This window comes from Salmo salar, chromosome 07 (genome assembly GCF_965601325.2).
Source record: "Salmo salar chromosome 07, fSalSal1, whole genome shotgun sequence".
Classification (NCBI taxonomy): domain Eukaryota; kingdom Metazoa; phylum Chordata; class Actinopteri; order Salmoniformes; family Salmonidae; genus Salmo; species Salmo salar.
The window spans coordinates 66,155,001-66,172,555 of record NC_138297.1 but is presented as its reverse complement, the minus strand read 5'-3'; the positions used below and the strand labels follow the sequence as shown (position 1 = coordinate 66,172,555).

The following is a 17,555-nucleotide window of genomic DNA, read 5'->3' as shown; positions in this document are numbered from 1 at the left end:
AACTAGCTCCAGTCAGAAAGCCAGTCTCTAACCAGTCTCTACGGTAACCAGAACAGGAACTAGCTCCAGTCAGAAAGCCAGGCTCTAACCAGTCTCTATGGTAACCAGAACAGGAACTAGCTCCAGTCAGAAAGTCATACTCTAACCAGTCTCTACGATAACCAGAACAGGAACTAGCTCCAGTCAGAAAGCCAGGCTCTAACCAGTCTCTACAGTAACCAGAACAGGAACAATCTCCAGTCAGAAAGCCAGGCTCTAACCAGTCTCTACGGTAACCAGAACAGGAACAATCTCCAGTAAGAAAGCCAGGCTCTAACCAGTCTCTACGGTAACCAGAACAGGAACTAGCTCCAGTCAGAAAGCCAGGCTCTATCCAGTCTCTACGGTAACCAGAACAGGAACTAGCTCCAGTCAGAAAGCCAGGCTCTAACCAGTCTCTACGGTAACCAGAACAGGAACTAGCTCCAGTCAGAAAGCCAGGCTCTATCCAGTCTCTACGGTAACCAGAACAGGAACTAGCTCCAGTCAGAAAGCCAGGCTCTAACCAGTCTCTACGGTAACCAGAACAGGAACATTCTCCAGTCAGAAAGCCAGGCTCTAACCAGTCTCTACGGTAACCAGAACAGGAACTAGCTCTAGTCAGAAAGCCAGTCTCTAACCAGTCTCTACGGTAACCAGAACAGGAACTTGCTCCAGTCAGAAAGCCAGGCTCTAACCAGTCTCTATGGTAACCAGAACAGGAACTAGCTCCAGTCAGAGAGCCAGGCTCTAACCAGTCTCTACGGTAACCAGAACAGGAACAATCTCCAGTAAGAAAGCCAGGCTCTAACCAGTCTCTATGGTAACCAGAACAGGAACTAGCTCCAGTCAGAAAGCCAGGCTCTAACCAGTCTCTACGGTAACCAGAACAGGAACTAGCTCCAGTCAGAAAGCCAGGCTCTAACCAGTGTCTATGGTAACCAGAACAGGGACAATCTCCAGTCAGAAAGCCAGGCTCTAACCAGTCTCTATGGTAACCAGAACAGGAACTAGCTCCAGTCAGAGAGCCAGGCTCTAACCAGTCTCTATGGTAACCAGACCAGGAACTAGCTCCAGTCAGAAAGCCAGTCTCTAACCAGTCTCTACGGTAACCAGAACAGGAACTAGCTCCAGTCAGAAAGCCAGGCTCTAACCAGTCTCTATGGTAACCAGAACAGGAACTAGCTCCAGTCAGAAAGTCATACTCTAACCAGTCTCTACGATAACCAGAACAGGAACTAGCTCCAGTCAGAAAGCCAGGCTCTAACCAGTCTCTACAGTAACCAGAACAGGAACAATCTCCAGTCAGAAAGCCAGGCTCTAACCAGTCTCTACGGTAACCAGAACAGGAACAATCTCCAGTAAGAAAGCCAGGCTCTAACCAGTCTCTACGGTAACCAGAACAGGAACTAGCTCCAGTCAGAAAGCCAGGCTCTATCCAGTCTCTACGGTAACCAGAACAGGAACTAGCTCCAGTCAGAAAGCCAGGCTCTAACCAGTCTCTACGGTAACCAGAACAGGAACTAGCTCCAGTCAGAAAGCCAGGCTCTATCCAGTCTCTACGGTAACCAGAACAGGAACTAGCTCCAGTCAGAAAGCCAGGCTCTAACCAGTCTCTACGGTAACCAGAACAGGAACATTCTCCAGTCAGAAAGCCAGGCTCTAACCAGTCTCTACGGTAACCAGAACAGGAACTAGCTCTAGTCAGAAAGCCAGTCTCTAACCAGTCTCTACGGTAACCAGAACAGGAACTTGCTCCAGTCAGAAAGCCAGGCTCTAACCAGTCTCTACGGTAACCAGAACAGGAACTAGCTTCAGTCAGAAAGCCAGGCTCTATCCAGTCTCTACGGTAACCAGATCAGGAACTAGCTCCAGTCAGAAAGCCAGGCTCTAACCAGTCTCTACGGTAACCAGAACAGGAACTAGCCCCAGTCAGAAAGCCAGGCTCTAACCAGTCTCTACGGTAACCAGAACAGGAACTAGCTCCAGTCAGAAAGCCAGGCTCTAACCAGTCTCTATGGTAACCAGAACAGGAACTAGCTCCAGTCAGAAAGCCAGGCTCTAACCAGTCTCTACGGTAACCAGAACAGGAACTAGCTCCAGTCAGAAAGCCAGGCTCTAACCAGTCTCTACGGTAACCAGAAGAGGAACTAGCTCCAGTCAGAAAGCCAGGCTCTAACCAGAACAGGAACTAGCTCCAGTCAGAAAGCCAGGCTCTAACCAGTCTCTATGGTAACCAGAACAGGAACTAGCTCCAGTCAGAAAGCCAGGCTCTATGGTAACCAGAACAGGAACTAGCTCCAGTCAAAAAGCCAGGCTCTAACCAGTCTCCATGGTAACCAGAACAGGAACTAGCTCCAGTCAAAAAGCCAGGCTCTAACCAGTCTCTATGGTAACCAGAACAGGAACTAGCTCCAGTCAAAAAGCCAGGCTCTAACCAGTCTCTACGGTAACCAGAACAGGAACTAGCTCCAGTCAGAAAGCCAGGCTCTAACCAGTCTCTATGGTAACCAGAACAGGAACTAGCTCCAGTCAGAAAGTCATACTCTAACCAGTCTCTACGATAACCAGAACAGGAACTAGCTCCAGTCAGAAAGCCAGGCTCTAACCAGTCTCTACAGTAACCAGAACAGGAACAATCTCCAGTCAGAAAGCCAGGCTCTAACCAGTCTCTACGGTAACCAGAACAGGAACAATCTCCAGTAAGAAAGCCAGGCTCTAACCAGTCTCTACGGTAACCAGAACAGGAACTAGCTCCAGTCAGAAAGCCAGGCTCTATCCAGTCTCTACGGTAACCAGAACAGGAACTAGCTCCAGTCAGAAAGCCAGGCTCTAACCAGTCTCTACGGTAACCAGAACAGGAACTAGCTCCAGTCAGAAAGCCAGGCTCTATCCAGTCTCTACGGTAACCAGAACAGGAACTAGCTCCAGTCAGAAAGCCAGGCTCTAACCAGTCTCTACGGTAACCAGAACAGGAACATTCTCCAGTCAGAAAGCCAGGCTCTAACCAGTCTCTACGGTAACCAGAACAGGAACTAGCTCTAGTCAGAAAGCCAGTCTCTAACCAGTCTCTACGGTAACCAGAACAGGAACTTGCTCCAGTCAGAAAGCCAGGCTCTAACCAGTCTCTACGGTAACCAGAACAGGAACTAGCTTCAGTCAGAAAGCCAGGCTCTATCCAGTCTCTACGGTAACCAGATCAGGAACTAGCTCCAGTCAGAAAGCCAGGCTCTAACCAGTCTCTACGGTAACCAGAACAGGAACTAGCTCCAGTCAGAAAGCCAGGCTCTAACCAGTCTCTACGGTAACCAGAACAGGAACTAGCTCCAGTCAGAAAGCCAGGCTCTAACCAGTCTCTATGGTAACCAGAACAGGAACTAGCTCCAGTCAGAAAGCCAGGCTCTAACCAGTCTCTACGGTAACCAGAACAGGAACTAGCTCCAGTCAGAAAGCCAGGCTCTAACCAGTCTCTACGGTAACCAGAAGAGGAACTAGCTCCAGTCAGAAAGCCAGGCTCTAACCAGAACAGGAACTAGCTCCAGTCAGAAAGCCAGGCTCTAACCAGTCTCTATGGTAACCAGAACAGGAACTAGCTCCAGTCAGAAAGCCAGGCTCTAACCAGTCTCTATGGTAACCAGAACAGGAACTAGCTCCAGTCAGAAAGCCAGGCTCTATGGTAACCAGAACAGGAACTAGCTCCAGTCAAAAAGCCAGGCTCTAACCAGTCTCCATGGTAACCAGAACAGGAACTAGCTCCAGTCAAAAAGCCAGGCTCTAACCAGTCTCTATGGTAACCAGAACAGGAACTAGCTCCAGTCAGAAAGCCAGGCTCTATGGTAACCAGAACAGGAACTAGCTCCAGTCAAAAAGCCAGGCTCTAACCAGTCTCCATGGTAACCAGAACAGGAACTAGCTCCAGTCAAAAAGCCAGGCTCTAACCAGTCTCTATGGTAACCAGAACAGGAACTAGCTCCAGTCAGAAAGCCAGGCTCTATGGTAACCAGAACAGGAACTAGCTCCAGTCAAAAAGCCAGGCTCTAACCAGTCTCCATGGTAACCAGAACAGGAACTAGCTCCAGTCAGAAAGCCAGGCTCTAACCAGTCTCTACGGTAACCAGAACAGGAACTAGCTACAGTCAGAAAGCCAGGCTCTAACCAGTCTCTATGGTAACCAGAACAGGAACAATCTCCAGTCAGAAAGCCAGGCTTTAACAAACCCCAGCGTAGGTGAACACAATACAGGACCTTGATAGAGAGCAGCTTAACAGTAGGAACCAAACCTCCATAACTACAGCTACGGTCCACAGACACCCTGACCAGAGTCACGGAGCTGCACTCAAATGAGCCTTTTCCTTCCATCTACCTCTTGCCTGACCTTAACTCTCAAGTGAACCCATGACTCTTTATTCTGTTCCCCACCAGCTGCTGCCACAGTCCAGGTCCAATCGCGTGCAAACAGAACATAAAATAATTCATTTTAGTTGGAATGCAAAATATCCTTCACTCCAATCAGTTAGGGTCTGAAGCACTGGCAGAGACAGAGCTGGCCTGGGTGGCAGTGAGTGAGGTCATGTGCTTGTTCATAATTTAGGGTATGTTCCAAATAACACCATATCCCTTACAAGGCCCAAAGGGCTCTGGTCAAAAGTAGTGCACTATATAGGGAATATGGTGTGATTTGGGACGAAGCCATAGAAACCGGATGTTTTCTGGTATTACCAAAGTAGGATTGGGACTGAGAACACATCTATGTCATAGCTGGCTGGTGATAATAGTTTTCCCACAATTATTGTTAAGATAACTGATTTTCTAACGCAGGCAGAGATATGGAGACACGCACACTGTTACTCCTGCACCTGTGGTGGGTTTATGGAGTAGAGAAGAGTAGAGTAGAGTAGAGTACAGTAGAGTAGAGTACAGTGGGGTAGAGTAGAGTGGAGTAGAGTAGAGTAGAGTAGAGTAGTACAGTAGAGTAGGGTAGAGTAGTACAGTAGAGTAGGGTAGAGTAGAGTACAGTAGAGTAGAGTAGAGTAGAGTACAGCAGAGTAGAGTACAGTACAGTAGAGTACGGTAGAGTAGAGTACAGTAGAGTAGAGTACAGTAGAGTAGGGTAGAATAGAGTACAGTAGAGTATAGTACAGTAGAGTACGGTAGAGTAGAGTAGAGCACAGTAGAGTACAGTACAGTACAGTAGAGTAGGGTAGAGTAAAGTAGAGTAGGGTAGAGTAGAGTACAGTAGAGCACAGTAGAGTAGAGTAGAGTACAGTAGAGTAGGTTAGAGTAGAGTAGAGTACAGTAGAGTAGAGTAGGGTAGAGTAGAGTAGAGTAGATTAGAGTACAGTAGAGTAGGGTAGAGTACGGTAGAGTAGAGTAGAGTACAGTAGAGTAGAGCACAGTAGAGTACAGTACAGTACAGTAGAGTAGGGTAGAGTAAAGTAGAGTAGGGTAGAGTAGACTAGAGTACAGTAGAGCACAGTAGAGTAGAGTACAGTAGAGTAGAGTACAGTAGAGTAGGTTAGAGTAGAGTAGAGTACAGTAGATTAGGGTAGAGTAGAGTAGGGTAGAGTACAGTAGAGTACAGTACAGTAGAGTAGAGTACAGTACAGTAGAGTAGGGTAGAGTAGAGTAGAGTAGAGTACAGTAGAGCACAGTAGAGTAGAGCACAGTACAGTACAGTACAGTACAGTACAGTACAGTAGAGTAGGGTAGAGTAGGGCACAGTAGAGTAAAGTAGAGTAGGGTAGAGTAGAGTAGAGTACAGTAGAGCACAGTAGAGTAGAGTACAGTAGAGTAGAGTACAGTAGAGTAGGTTAGAGTAGAGTAGAGTACAGTACAGTAGATTAGGGTAGAGTAGAGTAGGGTAGAGTACAGTAGAGTACAGTACAGTAGAGTAGAGTACAGTAGAGTAGGGTAGAGTAGAGTACAGTAGAGTAGAGTACAGTAGAGCACAGTAGAGTAGAGTACAGTACAGTAGAGTACAGTACAGTACAGTAGAATACAGTAGAATACAGTAGAGCAGGGTACAGTAGAGTAGAGTAGAGTAGAGTACAGTAGAGTAGAGTAGAGTACAACACAGTACAGTACAGTACAGTAGAGTAGAGAACAGTAGAGTACAGTAGAGTACAGTAGAGTACAGTAGAGCAGGGTACAGTAGAGTACAGTCGAGTAGAGTAGAGTAGAGTAGAGTAGAGTAGAGTCGAGTTCAGTAGAGTAGAGTACAGTAGAGTAGAGTACAGTAGAGTACGGTAGAGTAGAGTAGGGTAGAGTAGAGTAGAGTAGAGCTCAGTAGTGTAGAGTAGAGTAGAGTAGAGTAGAGTAGAGTTCAGTAGAGTAGAGTAGAGTAGAGTACAGTAGATTAGGGTAGAGTAGAGTACAGTAGAGTAGGGTAGAGTAGAGTAGAGTAGAGTAGAGTCGAGTTCAGTAGAGTAGAGTAGAGTAGAGTAGAGTAGAGTACAGTAGAGTAGAGTAGAGTACAGTACAGTACGGTAGAGTAGGGTAGAGTAGAGTAGAGTAGAGTAGGGTAGAGTAGAGTAGAGTAGAGTACAGTAGAGTACAGTAGAGTACAGTACAGTACGGTAGAGTAGAGTAGAGTTGAATAGTGTAGAATAGAGTAGATCAGACTCGAGTAGAGTAGATCAGAGCAGAGCGGAGCGGAGTGGAATGGTATAGAGCTTCCTTATCCATCCAGATTGGAAATGTGCCTTTGGCATCACCTCAAAGGCAACATGCTACCCATTACATCACTCATTATGGGCCTAAACTGAGTTCAACACCAAGGAGTGTGATCAATACCAGCTGATGCTAAGCTAACACAGCAATAACAATGTGTTATAGCTACATGCTACATGTAAGCATCGACTTGTCTTGGCTTGTAATAATGGAGAAGATGAATCATACGTAGCCTGAATCACACGCATGGCCCTCATCACAGCGACACACACTCACACACACACAGTGAAACGCTTACTTACAAGCCCTTAACCAACAATGCAGTTTGGTACACACACGTACTCACACACACGTTCTCACACACACGTTCTCACACACACACGTACTCACACACACACACACACACACCACACACACACACACACACACACACACACACACACACACACACACACACACACACACACACACACACACACACACACACACACACACACACACACACACACACACACACACACACACACACACACACACACACACACACACACACACACACAACTCCTAAATAAAAGCATACAGCACGGAGGTTATTCAGAGGTGAAACGTGACTCAGTGTCAACATCAACAACAGAGACTCAGTAATCACCATCTAATATTGATTGAGGAAAATCGCCTGGAGCAATAAACATTGTTATTAGCAGAACTAGAAGAGAGAGCTGGAATGGAGGGATGGAGAAAGAGGGAAGGGATGGAGAAAGAGGGGAAGGGATGGAGAAAGAGGGAAGGGATGGACAAAGAGGGAAGAAGGATGGAGAACATAAGCTCTCTCTCTCTCCTTTAGGAAGAGAGGACATGAAGACTGCTTATCAGGACATCTGGTACAAACTGTTCGTCTTTGTTGTGGTTCCATTGAGGAGTCATAGATGAAACACCATCACTATTACTGGCTAACTGTCCTGGGACAGACATAAACACTACACCATCACTATTACTGGTTAACTGTCCTGGGACAGACATAAACACTACACCATCACTATTACTGGTTAACTGTCCTGGGACAGACATAAACACTACACCATCACTATTACTGGTTAACTGTCCTGGGACAGACATAAACACTACACCATCACTATTACTGGTTAACTGTCCTGGGACAGACATAAACACTACACCATCACTATTACTGGTTAACTGTCCTGGGACAGACATAAACACTACACCATCACTATTACTGGTTAACTGTCCTGGGACAGACATAAACACTACACCATCACTATTACTGGTTAACTGTCCTGGGACAGACATAAACACTACACCATCACTATTACTGGTTAACTGTCCTGGGACGGACATAAACACTACACCATCACTATTACTGGTTAACTGTCCTGGGACAGACATAAACACTACACCATCACTATTACTGGTTAACTGTCCTGGGACAGACATAAACACTACACCATCACTATTACTGGTTAACTGTCCTGGGACAGACATAAACACTACACCATCACTATTACTGGTTAACTGTCCTGGGACAGACATAAACACTACACCATCACTATTACTGGTTAACTGTCCTGGGACAGACATAAACACTACACCATCACTATTACTGGCTAACTGTCCTGGGACAGACATAAACACTACACCATCACTATTACTGGTTAACTGTCCTGGGACAACTCCCATATCTACTGGGTGAAATACCACAGTATGACATCACAGCAGCAAGATTTGTGACCTGTTTCCACAAGAAAAGGTCAACCAGTGAAGAACAAACACCATTGTAAATACAACCCATATTTATGTTAATTTATTTTTCCTTTTGTACTTTAACAATTTGGACATAATATGACATTTGAAATGTCTTTATTATTTTGGAGTGTAATGTTTACTGTTCATTTTATATTGTTCATTTCACTTTTGTTTATTATCTATTTCACTTGTTTTGGCAATGTAAACATATGTTTCCCATAACAATGAAGCTCTTAAATTGAATTGAGAGAGATTGAGAGCCCTGCGCCCCGTACATTGCTAACAAGCCAAGACAAGAATCTGCCAAAACATTGGGAAAAGGGAATGGGTGACATTTTCAGCCATTCAACCCACCGCAAACCACCAGCCAAGCCAACTGCCCTTCCTTCCCTGTCTTCCTTTTATCCCAGAAATATCTCTCATGCCTGGTGTCTTTCTCTCTCTTCCCCCATATCTCTCTCTCTCTCCATCTCTGTCTGTCTCTCGCTCTCTCTCCCTCCATCTCTCTCTCTCTGTCTCTCTCTTCCTCCATCTCTCTCGCTCTCTGTCTGTCTTCCTCCATATCTCTCTCGCTCTCTGTCTGTCTTCCTCCATCTCTCTTTCTCTGTCTGTCTGTCTCTTTCTTCCCCCATATCTCTCCCTCTGTCTGTCTGTCTGTCTGTCTTCCTCCATCTCTCTCTTTCTCTGTCTGTCTCTCTTCCTCCATATCTCTCGCTCTCTCTCTCTCTGTCTGTCTGTCTTCCTCCAAATCTCTCCCTCTGTCTGTCTGTCTATCTTCATCTCTCTCTCTCTGTCTGTCTCTCTTCCTCCATCTCTCTCTTTCTCGGTCTGTCTGTCCGTCTGCCTCCATCTCTGTCTGTCTGTCTGTCTGTCTGTCTGTCTGTCTGTCTGTCTGTCTGTCTGTCTGTCTGTCTGTCTGTCTGTCTGTCTGTCTGTCTGTCTGTCTGTCTGTCTGTCTGTCTGTCTGTCTGTCTGTCTGTGTCTGTCTCTCTCTCTCTCTCTCTCTCTGTCTCTCTTCCTCCATCTCTCTCTCTCTCCATCTCTTTATTCCTCACCTCTCTCATCTTTCTCTGGATCTGTGGATGATATATTGCCGACCATTGACATGACAACAGACAGACAGACAATGTCACTGTCTCACTTTGTCTCACTTCACAGACACACACACACACACACACCTGCTTTACATGCAGGGAGACTAGACCAGACCAGACAAGAACTGAAGACAAAGAACACAGGATTGACCACAAAACTATATCGATCCAGAGATGGAGACAGGCCTGTGGTGTGTGTGTCTGTGTGTATATGTATATGTGTGTGTGTGTGTGTGTGTGTGTGTGTGTGTGTGTGTGTGTGTGTGTGTGTGTGTGTGTGTGTGTGTGTGTGTGTGTGTGTGTGTGTGTGTGTGTGTGTGTGTGTGTGTGTGTGTGTGTGTGTGTAGATTCAAACGGTTGAGGTTCAATCAGAAGTCCAGTATTGATAGTGAACGTTGTGGTTAGGTATGTACGGAGCAGAGCGTCATGTTCATGCACGATGCAGCAGTAGAGACCTGGCCTTCAGAGGGCTGTGTTAATCACCGCTCTGTAAGACTCAGCTCTGTTACCAGCCTCCATCCTCGTCCCACTGACACACAACCTACCAAGGCTGCGATGACACACTATTCCATTAAGTACACTATAGTACTACAGGGCTCTGGTGAAAAATAGTGCACTATAAAGGGTTTGGCTCACCCTCCTCCTGGAGAGTTAGGGGTCTAACCTGATTTTCCTCCTGGATAGTTATGGGTCTAACCTGAACCTCCTCCTGGATAGTTATGGATCTAACCTGATTTTCCTCCTGGATAGTTATGGATCTAACCTGATTCTCCTCCTGGAGAGTTCTAGGTCTAACCTCATTCTCCTCCTGGAGAGTTCTGGGTCTAACCTGACATCCTCCTGTAGAGTTATGGGTCTAACCTGATTTTCCTCCTGAAGAGTTATGGGTCTAACCTGATTTTCCTGCTGGATAGTTATGGGTCTAACCTGATTTTCCTCCTGGAGAGTTATGGATCTAACCTGATTCTCCTCCTGGATAGTTCTGGGTCTAACCTGATTCTCCTCCTGGAGAGTTCTGGGTCTAACCTGATTCTCCTCCTGGAGAGTTCGGGGTCTAACCTGATTCTCCTCCTGTAGAGTTATGGTTCTAACCTGATTCTCCTCCTGGATAGTTATGGGTCTAACCTGATTCTCCTCCTGTAGAATTATGGGTCTAACCTGATTCTCCTTCTGGATAGGAATTGGTCTAACCTGATTTTCCTCCTGGATAGTTATGGTTCTAACCTGATTTTCCTCCTGGAGAGTTATGGGTCTAACCTGATTCTCCTCCTGGATAGTTATGGTTCTAACCTGATTTTCCTCCTGGATAGTTATGGGTCTAACCTGATTCTCCTCCTGGAAAGTTATGGGTCTAACCTGATTTTCCTCCTGGATAGTTATGGTTCTAACCTGATTTTCCTCCTGGAGAGTTATGGGTATGCATGCATTGGCTCTAACCTGATTCTACTAATGAATCTCCAGAGGAGCTGCTGAGGGTTAGCCTGGACATCCCTTCTTATACCCCTTGGTCCACACCCATCTCGCTAACCTAACCGCCCATCTCCGCACCCCTCGCCGCCCCTCTCCTCTCCACCCCGCTCCTCACCACAAAGGGCATCAATTACCCCTGATTAAATCCCGAAAAGGACAAACAATAAATTACTAATGCATTACCAATGCTAAATTAAAATCCAAGACAGTTCACGGCTAATTAATTATGGAAATTGTGAAAGCTGTTAATTCCTCCCATGTTAACAGGATGGCTGACTGGTGCCACAGAGGTGGTCGGGCAGAGACCTAGAATGTGTGTATGTGTGTGATTGGCTGGGTAGTTTCCATGCTGCAACAACTCAGTCAGTCAGAGGAACAACACAAACAGGACTGAACACCTAGCATGTCCTTTAGACAAGTCAGGTCCCCCATACTGAGGGAACCAACGTCCACAAATATGATCTGGACAAACATAGTGATACCCAAGGATTATGGACCCTGGTCAAAAGTAGTGCACTATGTAGGGACTAGAGTGCCATTTGGGACAGAGCCCCAGGGTTATGTAAGTGCACTTGGGCACCGGGCAGCGGTGTGAGTAAGGGTTGTGAACGGGTGACGTGAGTGTGTCTGTGGGCTGAAGGGGTCTGGCTGGCAACACGGCACTGCTGGCCAATAATGCTTTGATCAGTCTACTGGCTGGCTGACAGCCGACCGCTTGATGAATTAAACATGGTGAGAGAGAGACAGAGAGAGAGAGAGAGAGAGAGAGACCGAGAGAGAGACTGAGAGAGACAGAGAGACCGAGAGAGACAGAGAGAGAGAGACAGAGAGAGAGAGAGAGATAGAGACCGAGAGAGACAGAGAGAGAGAGACCGAGAGAGAGAGAGACTGAGAGAGACAGAGAGACCGAGAGAGACAGAGAGAGAGAGACAGAGAGAGAGAGAGAGAGAGAGAGAGAGAGAGAGAGAGAGAGACAGAGAGACAGAGAGACAGAGAGACAGAGAGACAGAGAGAGAGAGACAGAGAGAGAGAGAGAGAGAGACAGAGAGACAGAGAGACAGAGAGACAGAGAGAGAGAGACAGAGAGAGAGAGTCCAAGAGAGACCAAGAGAGACGAGAGAGAGAGAGAGAGAGAGAGAGAGAGAGAGAGAGATCAAGGGTGAGAGGTGAGCTGTAAATTAGGGTGAGCCAGGCAGGACAGCCCTTGCCAAACACAGACAGAGAGAGAGAGGAGCACCTTGAGAGAGAGCGACTAGAGAAATAGAGGCAGTGATTGAGTTGGGGGAAAGACAGAGGAGCTTCCTCATGTCCAATACCAATCAGACAGAACAGCAGAACGGCTTGGGAAAGGTCAGGCTAGCTGATGATACCATCTCCTCTGTATTCTTCTCTAAGGGTCACCCTCTGTAGCTTCACACAGAGTTTGGAAGGACCCACTCCACCCAATCAGAACCCTGCTGATATACTCAACATAAAACCAGACTTATTTAGCTTGTCTTTTTAAATCAGGTTTCCCTACTCCTGGTGTACAGGCAGCACCCAGAAACCTCTCTGCATACCTTCTGAAAAGACCACTGGTAACAGAAGAGAACACTGATGTGACGGTCAGCTGTTGGTTCACACAAACCCGCTCCTAACCCATCCACAACCGCCTGACTATATGTGATGAAGTGACAATCTGAGGGCCGCTCGCGCCCCTGACCCGCTAACATAGAACATGTGCTGCAGGCTACAGTCAGAGACGGTGGAATGATGTTTTGACTGGGGGGTGCAGGCTACAGTCAGAGACAGTGCAGTGATGTTTTGACTGGGGGGTGCAGGCTACAGTCAGAGACGGTGGAATGATGTTTTGACTGGGGGTGCAGGCTACAGTCAGAGACGGCGGAATGATGTTTTGACTGGGGCTGCAGGCTACAGTCAGAGACGGTGCAGTGATGTTTTGACTGGGGGTGCAGGCTACAGTCAGAGACGATGGAATGATGTTTTGACTGAGGGTGCAGGCTACAGTCAGAGACGGTGGAATGATGTTTTGACTGGGGGGTGCAGGCTACAGTCAGAGACGATGGAATGATGTTTTGACTGAGGGTGCAGGCTACAGTCAGAGACGGTGGAATGATGTTTTGACTGGGGGGTGCAGGCTACAGTCAGAGACGATGGAATGATGTTTTGACTGGGGGGTGCAGGCTACAGTCAGAGACGGTGCAGTGATGTTTTGACTGGGGGTGCAGGCTACAGTCAGAGACGGTGGAATTATGTTTTGACTGGGGGGTGCAGGCTACAGTCAGAGACGGTGGAGTGATGATTTGACTGGGGGGTGCAGGCTACAGTCAGAGGCGGTGGAATGATGTTTTGACTGAGGGTGCAGGCTACAGTCAGAGACGGTGCAGTGATGTTTTGACTGGGGGTGCAGGATTTTTGTTGTCTGATTTAGATATGTTTCTGCTTATCATTTTTGACATTTGGTAGGTTATTTGTTAGTCAACTTGTCTGTAATTAGATACATGCAACTTCTATTCTTTCATTACAGTTACAACAATAGAGGACTAAATAAACCCTTGATCACTAGAATCATGTCAAAAGTTGATCAAATGAATTCTTCAATCTATCTAGTTGACATGATAAAGTTCTCTCTCTGTCATCTCTGCTTCTTTAGTGAAGCAAATACGTTTAGGGACCGGGGAGAAAATGCAATAACTAATACAAAACGGGAAAAGATTTTCTGTGCAAAATTGTCCAAATGAAATCAGTTTGACCGGTTGTAAGGAAATAGAAAGCTGTGAAAACGACCCAACATGTTTCTGATCAGATTTCAGTTCAGCTTGGATGGATATTTTATCTGGTTGAAATACTATCAGCTTTTACGATGCTGATAGAGATAGATTCTGTCTGTAGAGGTGATAACTGAGCATTGCATTCTCTTAAAATGCTGAAAGAAGGAAAACATATTTTTCAACTCCTGTTCCCATGTAAACCTTGTGTCTACAAGTGGCGTATCATTTTACTGTAAGAAATATTGAATTCTACAGGAGTTCATGTTAAGGCTGTGTGAGAGGTTATAGACCTACAGTCAGTGTCCAGATGTCTGTTTCTATTCAACCCATCTGAACAGCAGGCTGCAGTTCCCTTGACGAGCCATAAGCCTATTTCAAGTCCCTGTCTTGTGACTGTAGAATTTCATTAGTGCCTCACAATCACACATAATCTTTCCCAAACATGACTTTTCCCTTCTCTTTATTTTCAAACTCTCCATTTCACAACCTTTCTCTTATTGAATTAAACTCAGACATTGTCCTTTTTGCCTCCGTGGATCGACTTTAACTTTTTATGCCCGTTCCCTAAAGCATTTAGCGATTGGCTTGTAGACTGTTTGTTGCCGTGCAGTTAGAATCTAAAGCTCAGGCTGATCCACTAACGCCACTTAGACAAAAAATGATGGAAGAAAAATCGCAATTTAGCCTACAGATATAAACTGCACAAGAATTTTACATTTATAGATTTGTTTTGTCTTTATTCAACACGCCAGACACCCTTCCACCCTACATCCACACTAGTTATTTCATGACCCCAAACACGCTCCACCCCGGGGTACAGCGGGTGATGAGTCAACCCGCACATCAGGATATCCCTGTTGCCTTCCAACTGCATTTCAATAGCTAGTTTGTTGCAAGTCCGTTTACCATTCAGTGAGTTAGGCCTGTACATCCCCGATTCCCAGATTCCAGGTTGTTCCTCTAATAACAAGGCCTACATGCCATTCAATTCATTCCCTGTACTATGAACCTTCACTTGAATGGGAATGTCCATTCTAGTGATTATATTTCTACGGGCCTACATGTCATCCATCGCCTTTAATATGCCAGTTGTAGATAGGCGATCTAACTGAGACTGGTCTGCTGGGAGGTGGTCCTCTCTGAGCTCTCCTCTCTTCTCCTCTTCTCTCGGAGCTCTCCTCTCCAAGCTCAGCTCTCTTCTCCTCTCGTCTTGGAGCTCTCCTCTCTGAGGTCAGCTCTCCTCTCTGAGCTCAGCTCTCCTCTCCTCTCGTCGTGGAGCTCTCCTCTCTTCTCCTCTTCTCTCGGAGCTCTCCTCTCCAAGCTCAGCTCTCTTCCCCTCTCCTCTCTGAGCTCTCGTCTCTGAGCTCAGCTCTCTTCTCCTCTCGTCTTGGAGCTCTCCTCTCCGAGCTCAGCTCTCCTCTGCTCTTGGAGCTCTCCACTCTTAGCTCAGCTCTCGGCTCTCGGCTCTCGGCTCTCGGCTCTCCTCTCCTCTCCTCTCCTCTCCTCTCCTCTCCTCTCCTCTCCTCTCCTCTTGGAGCTCTCCTCTCCGAGCTCAGCTCTCCTCTCCTCTCTGAGCTCTCCTCTCCGCGCTCAGCTCTCCTCTCCTCTCTGAGCTCTCCTCTCCGCGCTCAGCTCTCCTCTCCTCTTGGAGCTCTCCTCTCCGAGCTCAGCTCTCCTCTCCTCTCGGAGCTCTCCTCTCCGAACTCAGCTCTCCGAACTCAGCTCTCCTCTCCTCTTGGAGCTCTCCTCTCCGAGCTCAGCTCTCCTCTCCTCTCGGAGCTCTCCTCTCCGAACTCAGCTCTCCGAACTCAGCTCTCCTCTCCTCTTGGAGCTCTCCTCTCCGAACTCAGCTCTCCTCTCCTCTTGGAGCTCTCCTCTCCGAGCTCAGCTCTCCTCTCCTCTCGGAGCTCTCCTCTCCGAACTCAGCTCTCCGAACTCAGCTCTCCTCTCCTCTTGGAGCTCTCCTCTCCGAGCTCAGCTCTCCTCTCCTCTTGGAGCTCTCCTCTCTGAGCTCAGCTCTCCTCTCCGAGCTCAGCTCTCTTCTCCTCTCCTCTCCACTCTCCACTCAGCTCAGCTCAGAGCTAACACACACACCAAGCCTGGCCTACATAGACACATGATGACTTTAGAGACACACATATACACACACACACTTCCTCTCCCGTCCTGTAGAACCAGCTTTAACCTCACAGCAAGTTATTCTCTTTCAAAAAATCCTTTCACACATTATTACCCTTTCACAATGAAAAAGCTATCTGAAAATATATTTTCTCTCCAGATCAGGATTATACAAGTGTTACACCTACTGCCGTCAATGGCATTCCTGCCTGAGTCCTTGTCCTTGCAGCCGATGTGGATTCCACACACACCACTCAGTCACTTTGTACATTTCAGATAATGTCATCCTCTCACCTTTTCACACAAGCCATTACCTAGCCGTTCACAGCAGCTAGCTAGATCACCCAGAGGACGTGAGGTAGCCTAGTTTCTGCTCCTCAAGCAGCACTACCAGCACCTGTAGAATAGCAGCTTTAAGATAAAGAGTTAAACTAAATATAAACGGTACCAGCAGCCCACAGCGATGACCAGAACCTATTTCAGTGTCCCTGTTAAGTCCTCAGTTCACTGGGTAAAGGAGGAAAAGACCCCTTGATTTGGCAGCCTGGTCTGTTTCACATAAGGTGGATTGAGGAATGAGGTGAAAGACTAAGAGGCCATCTTGCTTTTTGGGGAAAACAACAACAAAAAGATGAACTCCATTTAACCTAACTTTACCTCACTTTGACCAGGTTGATGAGGAGAGGAGAGGATATGAAAACAAAGAGAAGAGGAAGGACAGAGTCTAAGAAAATCAGAGAAGAGCTTAAAGGGAAAAACGAATGTTGTCTAATAATGATCTGATCTTCTTTCTCTTCACCACCTCATCCTCTCTCTCTCAGGGCTCCTTCCCTCTTTCTCTCTCTCTCTCTCTCTCTCTCAGGGCTCCTTCTGTCTTTCTCTCTCTTTCTCTCTCTCTCTCTCTCAGGGCTCCTTCCGTCTTTCTCTCTCTCTCTCTCTCTCTCTCTCAGGGCTCATCTTCTCTCAGGGCTCCTTCCCTCTTTCTCTCTCTCTCTCTCTCAGGCTCATCCTCTCTCAGGGCTCATCCTCTCTCTCTCAGGGCTCCTTCCCTCTTTCTCTCTCTCTCTCTCTCTCTCTCAGGGCTCCTTCCGTCTTCTCTCTCTCTCTCAGGGCTCATCTTCTCTCAGGCTCTTCCCTCTTTCTCTCTCTCTCTCTCTCTCTCAGGCTCATCCTCTCTCTCAGGCTCATCCTCTCTCAGGGCTCATCCTCTCTCTCAGGGCTCATGCTCTCTCTCAGGGCTCATTCTCTCTCTCAAGGCTCATCCTCTCTCTCTCAGGGCTCATTCCTCTCTCAGGTTCATCCTCTCTCTCTCAGGGCTCATCTCTCTCTCTCAGGGCTCATTCTCTCTCTCTCAGGGCTCATTCTCTCTCTCAGGGCTCATTCTCTCTCTCTCAGGGTCATCTCTCTCAGGGCTCATCTCTCTCAGGCTCATTCTCTCTCAGGGCTCATTCTCTCTCAGGGCTCATCCTCTCTCAGGGCTCATTCTCTCTCTCAGGGCTCATCCTCTCTCTCAGGGCTCATCTCTCTCTCAGGGCTCATCCTCTCTCTCGGGCTCATTCTCTCTCTCAGGGCTCATTCTCTCTCTCAGGCTCATCTCTCTCTCAGGGCTCATCCTCTCTCTCTCAGGGCTCATCCTCTCTCAGGGCTCATCCTC

General features: G+C 47.2%; 1 protein-coding gene across 2 annotated transcripts in view; it reads right to left on the bottom strand.

The window, feature by feature from the left end:
* Positions 1 to 17,555, bottom strand: part of cacna1c (calcium voltage-gated channel subunit alpha1 C) — a 587,915-nt gene that overhangs the window by 555,133 nt on the left and 15,227 nt on the right. The gene's annotated exons all lie outside the window — the stretch shown is intronic.